The following is an 18,479-nucleotide window of genomic DNA, read 5'->3' as shown; positions in this document are numbered from 1 at the left end:
GTGACCGAACCTAGAGCAGTAAAAATGGCTTGGGTGACCAAATGTGCAAAGGGTCAATAGTTGACCATGCCTCGGGCGACCGAACTTAAAATTAACTAGTTGTCATCGGTTGACTGAATGCGTAAAAAGCTACTTTTCCACGATCATCGGATGACCAAACTATTAGTTCAAAATAGGCTCGAGCAACTGAAGTGTGAGGTTCGGCAGACCAAACTGTTCACCGAGCGACCGAACCTCGAACATTTGGAAAATCGCCTTTGCCCAGCCACCTGAACCTTCCTTTGGGCACCCGAACTTGAAAAAGTACATTTTCTCTTTGTCTCTGTTCTAGGGACTGTCCCTAAGGATCGAGCGACCGAACCTCTCGAGTTGCCAATTTTTTATCGGGGTAATTAGGGTTAAAATTTAATTAAAACATTTAAAAAATTCCTAATTTGTCCCCAACGGTCATATTTTGTTGAGAAACTATAAATACCCCTTTCATAACTTAAATTAGTAACTTTGATTAGCTAAATTTTCTCTTTAATTTTATCATAATCAAAGTTTCCCAAAAATACGTTTTTATTGCAAAACTCTTTTCTTGGGGCACATCTTTTACTCTCCAAAACTCTCTTTCATTTATTTGTAAATCACTTTTACAAGAGAGTAATTTTTATAGGCATTTTGTTTTTCATTCAAGGCATTAACTCTCTCATTTCCTTTTCACTTTGAAAATCATTTTGAAAGTTTGCTTTGATATTTCTCCATATATTTCCATGGTAAATATTATATTGGAGAAATACATTCTTGCTTTGATTTGCACATTGAATATCAAATGTTTGTATTTTTGTTTTGTACAAAATCATTTTTAGAAAAGCACCCTAAGTCTACTGAGCATAACTCATATCATATTATAGTGCATTTGTTAGAGCTTAAACGTGTACATCTCTGCTTGTATTTTTAGAAGCATTATTTTGTATAAAAATGATTTTAATGTACTGGTTGGATTCATCCCATTAATTGAACTAGGGAGTCTCAGCCCCGTAAGTGAAATCGGTTGGGTTCAGCCCGAAATTTGAACTGGGGAGTCTCAGCCCTGTAAGTGAGACAAGTTGAGCTCAGCGTTGTAATTGAACTGGGGTTTTCCTCGCCCCGTAAGGAGAGGATGTAAACGACCTCGGCACCTCCCGTTTAAGTGAGCAGGTTTAGTGTAATCCATAGGGGGTATGCTCAAGGCGAGGACAAAGGCTGGTTTGGCTGAATCTCGATAACAAATATCGTGTATCTCTTTCTCCCTATCTAATTTACTTTCCGCACTTTAATTTTAGTATGTGTATATTTGTTCATGTATTTTTATAACCATCTTGCATGCACACATAATTAATTTAAATGAGATATGTAGCACACGTGTATGTATGCACACATTGCTCACTTACTTTACATACATGTTTTATTTCGAATGGGAAATGAGATGTGGTGAATCGGCGTAATTGTTTAAATTAGCAAAAAAGTTTTAAATGTCCAATTCACCCCCCTCCTTTCAGGATCACATCAATTCCAACAAAAGGAACAACTTAGTTTAAGGAGCCATGAGAGTATGTTGGTTAGGCAAATTGATTTGAGGAGCCTTGAGGGCAACTCGATTTATGAACCCATGAGGGAAGATCAATTAGGCAGCTTGATTTAAGGAGCCTTGGGTCCTTTACAGATGCCTTCTCTTCCGCAGCTTGGTTATTTGAACCAAATTAGTGGAAGATAGATGGATTTTGATGTGTGCTCTCTATGCCCAAGGTGCTCTTAATCCTCCCCTTGGCCTTGGTCTATTCTTGATTGAGATCTCTGGCCCTTATGTGACCTTTGATATGATGTTTCTTAAATTTCCTATGTGCAGGCTTTTGATCTTCCCTATAATGGACATGTGTCTTTTTCCTTACTGCTCTTGAGCTTCCCTATTGTTAGCCTAACAAGGCTTTCACCTCTTGTTTTGATGATAACAAATGAAGAAAAGGTTAATGACATTATGTGTTCAAGTAATGATGTTTTTAGGAATTTGAAAAAGCTAAACTCAACAAAGCTTCGAAAGATCATCAACAAGCTTAAAAGGTGTATGTTGTGTCATGAAGTGATCAAACTAGGAAGCACAAAGACATCTGAAGATGAAATGAACCTAAAGTTTCAAGATGATCATGAAGTTTCAAAGAACAAGAAGTGTTCATATTGTTAGGAAATCTTCATGTAGTACTTCAAAGTTAAAAATATCATTGTGAATGAAATAAAGCTCATTAGGGGATAAAGACGGACTTAGAGACTTTATTTTAATACCCCAAAAAGTGTTTTCAAAAGTAAGAAAGCAAAGAAACCAAATATCTTTGAAAAAGAAATAAGGAAAGTGATTTTGTACTGTCCAGGTGACTGAGGTTAAATCCTCAGGCAATCGAAGATTTTTGCTGAAGAAAGTCAAACAAGTAGTGTATCTTCAGGCTCCTGACCCTATGTCTTCAGGCTCCTCAACCTACTTCAGGCTACTAAGGTTGCACCTCAGGCAACCGAAGTACGACAATGGGCAGATTTTTCAAACTTCTCTGTTTCAAATTTAATTGACTTGCGCCCTAATATTTTTGGAAACTTTGGGGGCACTCCAAGTAAACTTGGGGAGTACAAATGAAAGTGTTTTTGAAGCCTATATATACATGGTTTATGAGAAACACAAATACCAAGCATTGAAAATTCTTTTAAGATCTCTTTCACTCAAAGCTTCTTGATATTTGTTTTAAAGCTCTGAATTGCTACGAAATTTCTGAGAAATCTCTGAGCTTTTACAACTTCTCTGAAGTATCTAATTTAAGTTCTTGATCCTCATCAAAGAGAAGTAAACCGGTGATATTTATATTGAGCTTCTTACTTCATTCTTTTAATATTTTAAATTTGAAGTATATTAGTTCTAAATTGTTGTACTAATCAGCTCTTTGTGTGAGCAAGTTCTGGTACACAAGTATTTGATTTGTATCTTGTAGATTGATGATTCCAAGGGTTGTTTGGATCGTTGGCTAAGTAAGGGGATATTGCTTAGAGAGACGGGATCTAGCCTAGTTAAGGAGTGATCAGACGAGGGGATATCGTTTGGAGAAGGCGGGCTCTAGCCTTAACCAAAGAGTGATGTAAAGGTATTGTTCTACCCGTTAGAGGAACAGGTTTAGTGAATCCTTTGGTGGTTTGCCAAAGGCAAGGATGTAGGCTGGGTATAAGTCGAACCTCGTAAAAATCTCTGTTTCATTCTCTCTTTCCCTATTCTTTATTTTCAGTACATATTTAAATTGCATGGATGATTTAAATTTAAAATCATATAAACTACGTATATTTGGAAATCAAGTAAACCTTAAATTTTGATTTTGATTTGGGTTGTGGAAATCGAAAGGGAGTACGTTGGTTGAACCATTCTTTACGAAAACCATATGGGAGTACGTTACTTGGCTAAACATCCCAAAGATAAATTAACTTAAGAGTTTATTTGAATTCTGAAGTTTGGAAAGAGTAATTGGATTTTATATTGAACATCATATTGAAGAAGAAATTTCATATATACGAGGCTTTGTTCAAAACTCACATTCACCACAGGGATGAAAACATCAAAAGCTGAAAGTTACATATATTATATTGATTGTGATTGGACGGTATAAAGATTTGTTTTATATTCCAAGAGTCTTAAATCTTGAATGATTTCATCAATCTAATAGTGCTGCGGTGAACTTATATTTGGTAAATAAATTGTGGTTGTGTTGGTTTGGAAATTGTGATTAATTGTTTGACTGTTTTTACTTTCAAAGTGTGGTTGAAGATTGAATGTTTAATGGTGTTTAATTGTGTTGTTGATTGATTGTTCAAAAGAAATCAAGTTCTTGTTTGATTGACAAAATAAATAAACAAGTCAAAGAATTGGTTAAATATTAAAAGAAGTTGAGGACTTTAAAAGAACTAAATAGAAAGTTTTAAAAAAAGCCAATTCAACTCCCCTTTTGGGAAGCTATTCTTAATTTCAATTGGTATCAGAGCAGGGTTATAACAAATCCTAACAAGTAGTTATAAAAAGATCTATATGGCAAACATAGGCGTAGCTCCCTTTGGAGAGGGACAATCTTCAACTCGGCCACCCATCTTTTGTGGTTTGAACTATACCTTCTGGAAAAGAGAATGCAAATATATCTTCAAACTATGAATTAGAAAGCATGGGAGATTGTCATGGAAGGTGAACAAATTCCCACTAAGATGGTTGATTGTAAACAAGTCCCTAAGGAGAAAATTGATATAACAGACTTACACTATAAGATGTTGCAAGTAAATTCTAGTGCCATGAATGCTCTATATTGTGCTTTAGATGCCTATGAATTTAATAGAATAATGGCTTGCAAATCAGTTAAGGAGATATGGGACAAATTAGAAGTAACATATGAAGGAACTATAGATGTTAGGGATAATAGGATTGATATGCTTACAAGTGAATATGAAGCGTTTAAAATGAACCCGGATAAATCCATAACTAATATGTTTACTAGGTTCACTCACATAATCAATTCCCTAAATGCACTAAGAAAAACCTACACTACTTATGAGATGATAAAGAAAATTCTTAGAGGGCTGCCACCTAAATAGGAACCAAAAGCCTGTTATAACGGAAGGAAGAAATCTGAAAACCACTTCCTTAGATGAGCTTATAGGTTCTTTACTCACATATGAAATGATAATGAATGAAAAGAGTGGAAAAGCCAAAACCTAAGATTCAATAGCCTTCAAAGCCTTAAAAGACAACTCAAGTAGTGAAGAAGAAATGGATGAAGATGAAGTAGCCTTCATATCTAAAAAGTTAGAAAGAATACTAAGAAGAAGAAACAAATTCAAAAGAAGAACTAAAAAATCTAAATCAGATGAATAAGAAGAAGAAGTTAGTAAGAAACCAAAGAATAAAACTCCTACGTGCTACAATTACAATAAAGTTGGACATATAAAACCAAAATGTCCACTAGTACTAAAGAAAGAGGCTAAGAAGAAAAGAAAAAAGTCATGAAAGCCACTAATTGGGACATGATGAGTACAAGTAGCTCAGAAAATGAATCAAGTGACCAAGAGGTTGCTTATGCATGCTTTATGGCTTGGGACAATGAGGAAAGTTCCTCATCTAAATCTTCAAATAATTCTTGTAGTGATGAATCCGATGATGAGAGCATGCCATCATATGAACAACTTCAAAATGATTTATTCAAAGTTCATAAGATATTGGTTAAAGTAATTAAACAAAATACTTCATTGAAAAATATGAATGAAGGTATAATAAAAGAGTTAGAAACCCTTAAAGTTGCAGAAAGAGAAAAGGATTCTAGAATCAAGAAAATCGAAAGTAAGATTGAATCTATGACAAAAGAATTAGAATCCAAAAATCTTATTGAAAAGGAAAAAGACTTGAAAATCAAAGAATTAGGAAACAAGAATGAAAGAATGATAGAAGACCTTCGATCCTTATCCTCTACGATATATGAGAAAGACATATATATTTCTGAATTAGAGGATAATGTAAGAAAATTATCTTTAGAATTAGAGAAATTACAAAAGAAGGTTGATAATAAGAAAGACATTGAAATAAACGATCTCAATAATCAAATCAAAGATAAAGATAAGATCAATATTAACTTCACTAAAGGAAAAGAAAATCGTGATAAGATGATTGACTTACAAAGAATGTCATTGAACAAAGAAGGCATTGGTTTCAATGGAGTTGAAAATAAAAGGAAAAAGAATCTGTATATGGGACATTTCTCAAAAGAATGCAAAGACTATGCTACCACATCTAGTAAAGCCTACACGAATACAATATGCTATAAATTTAAGAAAAATGGGCATATCAAGTTTGAATGTCCATTTAAGAGAAAGGGTGTGAAGACTAAACAGGTGTGGAAAATAAAAGAAACATCCCTTGACAAATCAAAAGAAACCAAGAAGATATGGGTACCAAAAATAAAATAGAGAGTAGAAGGATCCATAAAGGTTGGATGATTAAATGAAACAAAAAAAAAACTTTAAAAGCTTATAACATAAGTGCTGTTAAAAGATAGGTATACATCAATAAAAAGAGAAACTTGAACCAATATACAATAAGGGAAATAAGTTAGAAAGGTTCAAAACAAGGAAACGAGGAAATTTCAGAAGTTGAAGAACTTCGATTGACTGAGTAGATAATCTCAGGCTCCTACATGTACCTCAGGTGCCTGAGATCCATACCTCAGGCAACCGAACATCTACTACCTGTTAAAATTTAGCCCAGAAAATTCTTCAGGCGCCTATACTTATTCTTTAGGCGCTTGAAGTCGCGGAGTCCTTATATTTTAAACACGTGAAACCTTATTCCTTCTAAACTCTAGGCTCCTGAACCAAGTTCTATCACTCACCCGAAGTTCCAAACACCAAACCTCCTTCAATCTCCGAGGCTAAAACCTTAGATTTCAACCTTCTAAGTTCAATCATACTTATTCTAGGGTTTGAAAGAAGGCATTTGCTTCTCCAAGAAAACCTCACAATGCCTCGAACTAAGTAAACGGCAAATTGTGGCTCATCTTCTGGTAGAGATGATCCTAATATCGATCGATGGCTAGTATCCTCTCATGCAAAGTATGTTTATTGAACTCGCATTCAGTCTATAGATCCTATATTTGGTAAGGTCCTTGATGTTCAATTCTTCAACATAGAGTTTTCAGATATTCTGCCATTGTTTCAAACCATAGGATGGGAGAACTTCATTGTTTACCAAGCTAAAGGACTTTTTCCAAATCTTGTCAAAATATTTTATGCTAATTTAGTTCAAGGAGAGAATAGCTTATCAACTGAAGTTAAGGGTAGGAAAATAATTCTCACTCCTCAATAGTTGGCTCTCATTCTTCAAATTACTCTAGGAGAGTTTGAATGTCCTGCATTTGCCCAATCTTGGATACTTCAACAAAAGTTTACACCGGAAGAGTTTTTGCCACTAATCATGGAGAATGAACCAATCAACTTTGGACATCCGCCACTCTATAAGAAGCTAAACTTGAGAGCCTAAATCCTTCAAAAGATCATCACAAATAACATTTTACCACAAGTTGGATCATATGTTTAACAACCTGCTTAACTTATCAAATAATAAGCATATTTAAATATATGATCAACCCAACCCATGGGCAATGGGGATAGACCAGTTATAAACAGTGGAAACCTAAGCAGCAGTAAGTATAAAATTACAACCATCCAACCATAAAACATAATACCAGAGTCTACTTATACCAAAATAACATACATATATGTTCAATATCCCATAACATTCCATATATAACTAGGATCTCACAACAAAATAATCCTGATTCTAGTACAAAATCTTACCCTCCTAATAGGGTAACTTAACAAACTCAATGGCGGCCACGATCCGCCGGTCTCTTAAGGTGTCGTGAAAAATTAATTAAATTTGGGGATGAGACACTTCTCAGTAAGGGAAAAATAAACTAAATACAGTTGTGTAGCAACATGAACATTTAATGCAATTATACATATACAGTACATTTTATATATCTGTAAACATTCATCATATCATACTGAATAATCATATACTTTCATATTTGCTAATAAATCATGTCGCTCATAAAACGTTTGTTATAGCTAATAATACTGAAAACATACCCAAGATGAATAACTAACTGGTGTCATGTATTACCCCCCATGATAGATTGTGCAGTCCGAAGGCGGGACCCGACAATAACTGGCCGACCACTGCCGAGTCAAAAATGTCTATAAGTATGATGGGCCCGCCACACCCTGGTCCGGACTGCAAGATGAATGTCTATACTCTACATTGAAAGTCACATCGACTATCCATCTCCCACCCCCCTCGTGGGGTTGTTAGCACCAATCTGATCATAGATATCTGATCTATAAGTTACAATACCGAGCTCCTGAAACTGAACTAAATTAACATCCGGGTTCTGATAACATATAATACATGATATTATAACATTTTTCATAATTTCATAAATACGGCCTTGTGCCGAAAATTATTTCATAAATACGGTCTCGCATTGAACATCATTTCATAAATATAGCCTCGCGCTAAAAGTTTCATAAATATGGCCTCGCGCCGAAATCATTTCATACATATCATTCTAAAAATAAATTAATTATCATGTACTTATCAAAATCATCATAATATACTGTATCTTTTCATAACTCCTGAAAACATGTTTTATTCGTAAAATTTGTCATATCATTACTTTTCATGAAAAATAACATTTATGCCACACAAGTTGAATAATTTCATACATTTCATTCTAAAATCACATTTTCCGTATAATAGTAGTATTTTCCCAATAACATACATTTTCTCAATAATATTCAAATATCATGCATGTTTTCTTGAAAATTAATTTACCGATAAATAATAATAATAAGTGTGGAAAATAATAATACGCGTGAAAAATAACTGCTTTAGTTTATTCCCTTACTTGGCAACTAAAAAGTTCCTATGAATTCCTGGACCCACACCCGTAGGATTTCCTGATCAATACCCTGAAAATGAAAACTTCCAATACTAAACTTCAGTATTTTCATGTGAATATCATTTCCTATAACTATGAAAAAACCAAATTCAGCATAAAAAGCCTTACCTTGATTCGGGGACGAATTTCAACTTGCTCCCACCAACGATCTGCTCCGGTAAAAATGGAGAGAACTTCTCCAGGAGCATTGTGGTGGCTTCGGATCGTCGAACTGGCGAAAATCCGGCTTGAAATCAAAGAGTGAGGAGAGAGGAACCGTAGAGGAGAAAAAGGGTAAGAAGATTTTTTATTTTTCTACGTTTAATCCGAGTTTTACACTATTTATACTAGTGGCTTCATCGACGAACCACGTCACCTCATCAACAAGGTCAATACTAATTTCATCGATGAGCTCTTTCCTTTGTCGACAAAATTCAGAGTCACCCCAAAAACCTCTCAGTATTTTCTCGTAGACGAAACTTGTCTTCGTCGACGAGGCCCTCTTGTACCCTCGTCGACGAGTCCCCTGCTTTCGTCGACGAGGACCTGATAATTTTCTTGGTTCATTACTTCCCAAAATGCAACGTTGTCGTCGAACGCGAAGCATTCATCAATGAAGTCGGCTGCCTCCTTCTGTTACTATTTCCATTTCCCTCCCTCTTTATTATTTAAATATCATAATTCTCCGGGTCATTACAATATGATCATCTCTTGCATATCGATTGTTTTGTGTTGTGGTGTCTATTAAAAGGGAAGAAGCTTGATTTAGCTAGTCTCATTATGAAATGGATGCGGGCAAAGATGGATGCAAAACGAGTCATTTTTCCATACGTGGGAGCTCTTAATATGATCTTTGCAAATCAGAACATCACTTCTTCATTAGACTTTTTCATAAAAAGGACCAGATATGAACTCTTTACCTCAACCACTCTCAAACAGATGGGATATGAAAAACGAAATCAGAAGTGGTTCTTAAAAGGAGGTAGACAACGAAGAGCAGCTGCAGCACCTCCTCCTTCACCTCAGGATCAGCCTCTGAAGCTCCCTCATGGTTCACACCATTCTATAATGAATTCACCTCCTTTAGTCGAGATATGCGCGAGGGTTTTAAAACTCTACAAGATAACTATTCCTCCTTATATCAGCGTCTTATGCGCATTGAGAAGATTCGGGGTAGTTCCTCACATGGTGATCCTATGGACACTAGCTCCATACCCCTTAGTGATGATTCATCAGCTGAAGAATTTGAAGAAGAGAAAGAAGGAGATGAAGAAGAAGAAGAAGAGGAAGATGGTAATGACGAGGAAGAGGAAGATGATGAAGAAGAAGAAGAAGAAGAAGAAGAAGGCTTACAGCAATCCAAAGGAAAAGGAATTGCTGAAGATAGTGATACTAATTCTGATACATAGACTTTTGATGGTGTTTTTGCTACTTTGTATGCTACACATGCTCAAATTCTGAATGTATTTTGCCTTTTTGTTAATGTAAAAAGGGGAAGTATGTGTGAACAAAGTCTATGAGTCTTCACATGTATTTGTTTCTAACTCTGAAACTCTGAACCTATGAAATGTTTTGTTATAAGTTTGATGTACTATAAGTTCTAATGTTAATGTTAAATCTGAAACTTTGAACCTTCTGAACTTATGACTTAAAAGAAATCATAGAGTATGCTGATTGACAGGGGGAGTGTTATGATTTATCACTTGTGTATAATCATTTTTCTATTAATCAATTGATATCATGCATTATATTTTAAAATTGGAAGGACATGATGATTGACATTTCTTTTTGTGATGCATTGTACTGCTATAGGTCACATCTTAGTGATGTGTTTTTGAGTTGTACTACTTATGGTTCTCTAGATGCATATCTATATGGTTCTTTGCTCTTTGTATTAAAATTGTGTAACCCTTTTTGTATGATGTCAAAGGGGGAGAGATGGTTTAGAGAGCAAAAATATAAATTGAATATTTGAGCTGAATGGAATATTGAGCTGAATTGAATATGCACGAAATTGAATGTTGAAAACATTATATGTTGAAACGATTTAGAGAAACACGATGCTAAATGTTGAAAAATTCAATATGAAAACTGACTATATAAATAAACTAAGCAAATGCAAATATTGGGAAATATTACTTGAATCTATACTTATTGTAAAGGGGAGTGTTCTACAAGGTTTTTTTTTTTTCCTCCTTATTTGTCATAATCAAAAAGGGGGAGATTGTTAGCCTAACAAGGCTTTCACCTCTTGTTTTGATGATAACCAATGAAGAAAAGGTTAATGACATTATGTGTTCAAGTAATGATATTTTCAGGAATCTGGAAAAGGCAAACTCAACAAAGCTTCGAAAGATCACCAACAAGCTTAAAGGTGTATGTTGTGTCATGAAGTGATCAAACCAGGAAGCATAAAGACATCTAAAGATGAAATGAACCTAAAGATTCAAGATGATCATGAAGTTTCAAAGAACAAGATGTGTTCATATTGTTAGGAAATTTTCATGTAAGTACTTCAGAGTTAAAAATGTCATTGTGAATGAAATGAAGCTCATTAGAGGACAAAGATGGACTTAGAGACTTTATTTTAATACCCCAAAAATGTTTTTCAAAAGTAAGAAAGCAAAGAAACCAAATATCTTTGAAAAAGAAATAAGGAAAGTGATTTTGTACTGTCCAAGTGACTGAGGTTAAATCCTCAGGCAACCGAAGATTTTTACTGAAGAAAATCAAACAAGTAGTGTATCTTCAGGCAGCTGACCCTATGTCTTCAGGCTCCTGAACCTACTTCAGGCTACTAAGGTTGCACCTCAGGCAACCGAAGTATGACAACGGGCAGATTTTTCAAACTTCACTTTCTCAAATTTAATTGACTTGCACCCTACTATTTTTGGAAACTTTGGGGGCACTCCAAGTAAACTTGGGGAGCACGAATGAAAGTGTTTTTGAAGCCTATATATACATGGTTTATGAGAAAAAAAAATACCAAGCATTGAAAATTCTTTCAAGATCTCTTTCACTCAAAGCTTCTTGCTATTTGTTTTAAAGCTCTGAATTGCTGCAAAATTTTTGAGAAATCTCTAAGCTTTTACAACTTCTCTGAAGTATCTGATTTAAATTCTTGATCCTCATCAAAGAGAAGTAAACCGATGATATTTATATTAAGATTCTTACTTCATTCTTTTGATATTTTAAATTTGAAGTATATTAGTTCTAAATTGTTGTACTAATCAACTCTTTCTGTGAGCAAGTTCTTGTACACAAGTATTTGATTTGTATCTTGTAGATTGACGATTCCAAGGGTTGTTTAGATCATTAGCTAAGTAAGGGGATATTGTTTAGAGAGGCGGGCTCTAGCCTAGTTAAGGAGTGACCAGACGAGGGGATATCGTTTGGAGAAGGCGGGCTCTAGCCTTAACCAAGTCTCTTTGAACGCTCCCACGACGGGAAGAAATTGAAGGGGATGGAGGTTTCAATGATTGTTCACCCGGTGCTGGGTGAGTTTGTGTCTGTGAATTTGAAGAGGTGGGATATGAAGAAGGGGAATGGGAAGACGAGCTCCTCCTACATGCTGGTCTTCGCCTGGAATAAGGTTGTCACGAATCACATGCTTAGGAGAGATGACGAAATTCAGCTTTGGTCTTTTCGCCGCGATCGGCAACTCTGCTTTGCTTTGTTTAGGTTTTGATTCATGGAGATGGCTGAAAATAGAGTCAAGAAATTAAGATGCAACATTTTGTGTGTTCTATTTTGAGATTCAGTAGCACTGCTAGTCCAAACTCCTCGTTAATTGTAATCAAATAGCAATGATAATTGTTTCTATGAAGTACAAATATAAAATAGACTATTTACATATTATTGTGTTACTGGGTATATTAAATTTTTAGGGTTCTTCAAATTGATAATATTAGATCTTTTCAACTGTATCATATGTGCAAGAAAATATTTAGTAAGTTTTACTCCGCCGTCACAATATTCTCATGGAGGTATTCTCATGGAGATGCTAATTAATAGTGTTGAGAATTTTGAAAAAATGAAGTGGAAGAGGGAGCTTATATACATAACTAAACTCAAGACCCAATAGATTTATGTTTTGGGTTAAGTTGGTATTCATCACATGTATTCAAGTCTCATCAACTTCCCCCCCCCCCCTGTTCTAACAATGGTTTCAGAACATTTTCTTTTGATGTGAATTTTTTTCCACATCATTTTCAAATTTTTTTTTCCATGAGTAGTCTATTAAAACACTCCTACTTGGCTAGAACTTAATTAACTAAGAAACCTGACTTAGGCATAACAAAAATAAAATTTTTCTTTCTTTACATTTGATCGAAGATGTTGGCATTGAAAATCAAACTGGACGCTTTGCATGAAAATCAAACTGGATTGGCTTTGTAGCAAGGTGGAGATGGATAATTAAGCTTGGATCCCTTTAATTATGCACAACTGATGAATTGCTACCGAAAGATATTCTTATTGTGATGTATTTACTTAAATCACAAAAACAAATACATACATATCATGTTCTTGACAACTTATGTATGTGCTTGTGGAAGATTTATGGAGACTAATATTTGAATTACGCTGTCAATGCAATGGAAGATCCTTTGTCCTATGTTTCATGGAACTTGGCTTCAATTGGATTTAGTAGTAACAACATCTGCTTAGACGCAACACTCAGTGCATAGGGTTCTTTTAAGACACGATATATATATATATATATATATATATATATATATATATATATATATGTTTCATCAAATGGAACTTGGCTTCAATTGGATTTATTAGTAAAAACATCTGGTTAGACTCAACACTCAGTGCATAGGGTTCTTGTAAGACACGATATATATATATATATATATATATATATATATATATATATATATTTGTGACCCACAACCTAACAACTTAAATTATTAGTTAAGTGATTGTTTCAAATGGTATCAGAATCATAGTCGCAAGAAGATGGTGGGTTCTAATCTTGTAGTCAACATTTGTTGTGTGATTGTTAAAATGGGCTAAGTCCCCATAATGGATGGTGTTTATCATTTCCTTATCTTTCCACATGTAATCGGGCTGCTTGTGGTGGGGAGTGTTGAGGCATAATATTCATTGATAGCCTACAACTTTACAATTTAAGCTTTTTGGTAAAGTGGCAACTTGACTGCACACCTTATTTTATCTGGGACCTTATCTAGTAAAAACAACTCTTGTCAAATTCACTAGTGCAATAAAAAATTTAGAAAAATACATGGAAAATAAAAAATAAAAATTTTGATGGCAACTCCTCCATGCTTATACTTGCACACATCACAAGAGAAATTTCAATTAGCAATAGGTTAGACCCTAGTATGACTCTAGGTCCCAACACTCACACACACATCATATAATATACATGAGTATTAAATATGTGCTAAAAATTTGAACAAATCTAAGCAACTTGAGAGAGCTCGGGCGACCGAACCCTTGGAGCACAAAACTCCTCGGGCACCCTAATGTTGACAAGTCAAAATGTTGACTAGCCCTCGGGTGACCAAACCTCAAATGCACACATCTTCCTCGGGCGCCCGAACCCTTCGAAAGGGACTGCTCACCAACTCAGGTGCCCTACGATTTTAGTTCAAATATTTTCTCGGGTGACCGAACACTTGCCTTTGGGCCACCGAAAATATAATCAGGCACCCGAAGTCACGAAGCTTGGCTACTGACTTTGATTCGGGCTGCCGAACCTTTATCCGGGCGACCAAAATTAATTGAAGAACTTTTTAAACTGTGTCTCATCGAGCGACCGAACCAAGGTTCAGCCACCCGAATCTCGCCCGGTTAAAATTATTTTAACCACGGTAAAACAAGGTTATTTCGAACTAATTGCATTTTAATCATTTGGGACTTTTTTAATTATTCCCATCATATCCCAAATGGTTATATTTTTACCCCTGGCTATAAATATGACTTCATTTGCAAGATCAATGGCAGATTAGCAAAGTGATTAGCCAAAATATCCTCTCTTTTGAAAATACATCTTTTGGCCAAATACTCTCAAACTTTCATTCCTTTGATAAATTCTAAGATTGTGAGAGTTCTTCTTGTGTGTTTGTGATTGTTATACCTTGCTAAAAACTCCCACTTGTTTGTGTAATTAAGATATTTTTTTTGGGGAGTTTAGCTTAGGTTTGTCCCATAGATTTGCATATTATAAATCTTGTGTGGGGATAAACCAAGGAAGCTTAGGATATTTGCATCTTTGTTGCAAGTGTCCAATAGCTTGATTTTTGGTGTGAAAAAATTCTTTTAAACAAGCAAGTATTTTCAAACTAATATTGTGCATCTTTCATTGAGGAAAATCTATTTGAAGCTAGTTTGATTATCTGCTTAGTTTACTTGGAATATTGATGTGCCATTGAGACATCTTGTTTAGATTCCAAGTTGTTGCTTGTGTTGAAATACTCTTGAGCATCATACTGATTATACTGTGTTGAGTATAGATTGAACAAAACTTGCATCACTGAGCTTACACCATATCCATATCATTGATGTGTATGTGACTGCGCGTATTTGGGTACAAATCTGCTTTACATGAAAGTACTATTTCATTGTACCATTTGATTGTAAACATGAGTGATTTTAGGCGTGGCCTGAGGGGGTTTGATCTAGCCCAAAAGGATCAGGTTGGGGTCAGCCAAATGAATTTGACCTATGGCCTTCTCCGCCCCGCAAGGAGAGTTTGTAAAGGCTGAGGTCAGCCCTGTGCTAATTGACCTGGTTTGTATTGGTACCGCTCTACCCGTTTAAGTGAGCAAGTATAGTGGTAATCCTTGTGCTTGTTAGCCAAGGCGGGGACATAGGCTATTGGTCAAACCCCGATATCATATTAGGTGTCATATTTATATTTCCTGCATTATATTCTACTGTGTGCTTGATTTAATTTCCTTGTAGAATATATTGTGTATCTAATAAACACAGAATTGCATTGAGTTGAGAAATATTGAAATTGCATTGTGTGCTTTGAATATTGGTAAATATTTCATATCTGCAATTCCATATATACTTAGACTACCTGTGACAACTCGAATAAAATGGAATTTAAATAATAAAGAGATAAGGAAATTATCAGAGGACTCGTCGACGAAGTCAGGATTCGTCGACGAGGGTAGAAGAGAATTCGTCAACGAAGATTGAATTTCATCAACGAGAAATATTGAGAGAGGTTTTGAGCCGACTGACTTTCGTCAACAATGACTGAATTTTGTGGATGAAATTATTAAAGGATTTGTCGACGAATGATGTGGATCGTCGATGAATCCCCTGTTCTATAAATACTAAAAATCCGAATTTCAACTTCATAGTTAAGCAAACCCTCTCCTCTCTCTCTCCCCTTCGGTCCTCTCTCTCTCTCTCTCTCTCTCTCTCTCTCTCTCTCTCTCTCTCTCTTTCTCTCTCTCTCTCACATATTGATTTTGGGCTAGATTTACGCCGAATCGACAATCCGAAGTTACCACGACGCTCTTGGGGAAGTTCTCTCCAAATCTGCCGGAGTGGATCATTGGTGAAAGCAAGTTGGAAATCATCCCTGAGTTGAGGTAAGGCTTTTTAAGTCAAATTTAGTCTCGTGATAGTTATAGGAAATGATATACACGTGAAAATACTGAGGTTTAATACTGAAAATTTTCAGTTTCAGGGTATTGATCAAGAAGTTCTACGGGGGTTAGACCAGAATATTTTAGGAACTTTCTCACTAGCCAGGTAAGAGAATAAACTAAAGTAGTTACTTTTCACGCAAAATATTATTATTTATAAGAAAAGTTATTTTCTAGAAAGCATGTATTATAGTTATAAATTACGAAGGAAATGTATGTTTGAGAAAAATACTGTTAATATGTTGAAATATATATATATATATATATATATATGTGTGTGTGTGTGTGTGTGTGTGTGTGAGAGAGAGAGAGAGATGCCAAAAAGTACGATTTTAAAATGCAATGTATGGTTTTATACAGCAAATGTGTGGCATGAATATTATTTTAGATGGAGAAATATTATGATGTGATAATGATATGAATGCAGTATGATTTGAGAAATTATGGAAGTATACAGTACATTATGATTCTGACAAATACATGATAAAATGATTATTTTCATAATGACGTATTTATGTATGATTTCGGCGCAAGGCTGTAATTATGATATGTTCGGCAGGAGGCCGTAATTATGATATGTTCGGCATGAGGCCGTAATTATGAAAGATGCTATATAACCATGTACTATATGTTATCAGAACCCAAATGTTAGTTTAGTTCAGTTTAGGAGCTCGGCACCGTAGCTCTATAAATCAAATATCTATGTTCAGATTAGTGCTAACCACTCCACGAGAGGGTGGAAGATGGATAGTTGATATGGCTTTTAGTAGAGTGTGGACGTCCACCTGGCAGTCCGGACCAGGGTGTGGCGGGCCCATCATAATTACAGATATTTTTGGCTTGGCAGTGGTCGGCCAGCTATTGTCGGGTCCCACCTTCGGGCTGCACAACCCGTATTGGGGGGTAATACATGACATCATCTAGCAATCATCCTATGTATGTTTTCAGTATTATAAGTTATAACAGATGTTTTATGTACGTTATGATTTATTAGTAAATATAAAAGTATATGAAAATTTAGTATGTTATGATGAATGTTTACCGATATATGAAATGTACTGTATATGTATAATTGCATTAAATGTTCATGTTGCTACACAACTGTATTTAGTTTATTTTCCCTTACTGAGAAGTGTCTCACCTCTAAACTTAATATATTTTTCAGGAGACCCTGAGTGACCGGCGGGTCGTGACCGCCGTTGAGTTTACTAAGCTACCCCGTTAGGAGGGTAAGCAGTGTACTAGGATCAGAATTGTTTTGATTATGGGATCCTAGATGTATTTTGAAATATTTTGGAGGAATGTAAATAGATACAGTATTTTGGGAATGTAGATAACTCTGGTATTATGCTTCTGGTATTATGCTTTATGGATGGATGATTGAGATTTTATATTTGCTGCTGCTTAGGTTTCTGTTGTGTTTGACAGGTGTCCTCGTGACCCACGGGTTCGGGTTGACTTTTTCATTTAATATATTGCATTTTATGTTAAGGAATTTGAGGTCGTTACAATTTGGTATCAAAGCCTAGGATACTAGGTTTTGTAGACTCTAGAGTGCAGCAATAATAATACCAGAGTATAGGATAAGAGGATTTGAGGTTTGGTTTTGTAGTCTAGATGCAGGACTTCCGTGGTGGTTTGTGTGATTTTCCTGTGGTGACAATTTTAGGAAATTCATTGTAAACTATTGTCGGGTGGGGTATCTAGGTTACATGATTGAACCTTGAATTAAGATCAAGAGAGATGAATTAATTAGGAGAAAATATTATATGAGTTGGATAATATGTATAGTAAAGGGGTTCTGAGATAAGTTATTTGTTTTTAGGAAGGACCCTAGTGGCAATAGTGTCCACGCTAGTAGGAGTGAGGGTGCTGGACCCTCAGGCGTTGCAGATAGTGATTTAGATGCAGTCTTACGTAGCGTAGCACAGCACGTCATGGCTGAGATTACCAGAAGTTCGAAGGAACCGGGTGGTCCATCGGCAGGCCACGGTAGCTCGATTGAGAAGTTTATTAAGATGAGTCCTCCAGCTTTCTCAGGAGGGACAGATCCTGCAGTTGCTGAAAACTTGGTGCAGGAGATAGAGAAAATATTTGTAGTGTTGCAGTGTTTAGAGGAGCAGAAAGTGTTGTTTGCCACATATAGACTGATTGGAGAGGCCGAGAGATGGTGGTCAGCAGTAAGAATTTTAGAGCAGCAGAGGACTATATCTGTGGAGATGACGTGGGAACGGTTTAAAGAAATATTCTTCGACAGGTATTTTCCAGCCTCTTCTAGGGAGGCTAAGATTGAGGAGTTCATGAACTTGAAGTAGGG

Source organism: Malania oleifera, chromosome 3 (assembly GCF_029873635.1).
Source record: "Malania oleifera isolate guangnan ecotype guangnan chromosome 3, ASM2987363v1, whole genome shotgun sequence".
NCBI classification, from domain to species: Eukaryota; Viridiplantae; Streptophyta; class Magnoliopsida; order Santalales; family Ximeniaceae; genus Malania; species Malania oleifera.
The sequence above is the reverse complement of the archived record's forward strand: the minus strand, read 5'-3'. Positions refer to the sequence as shown.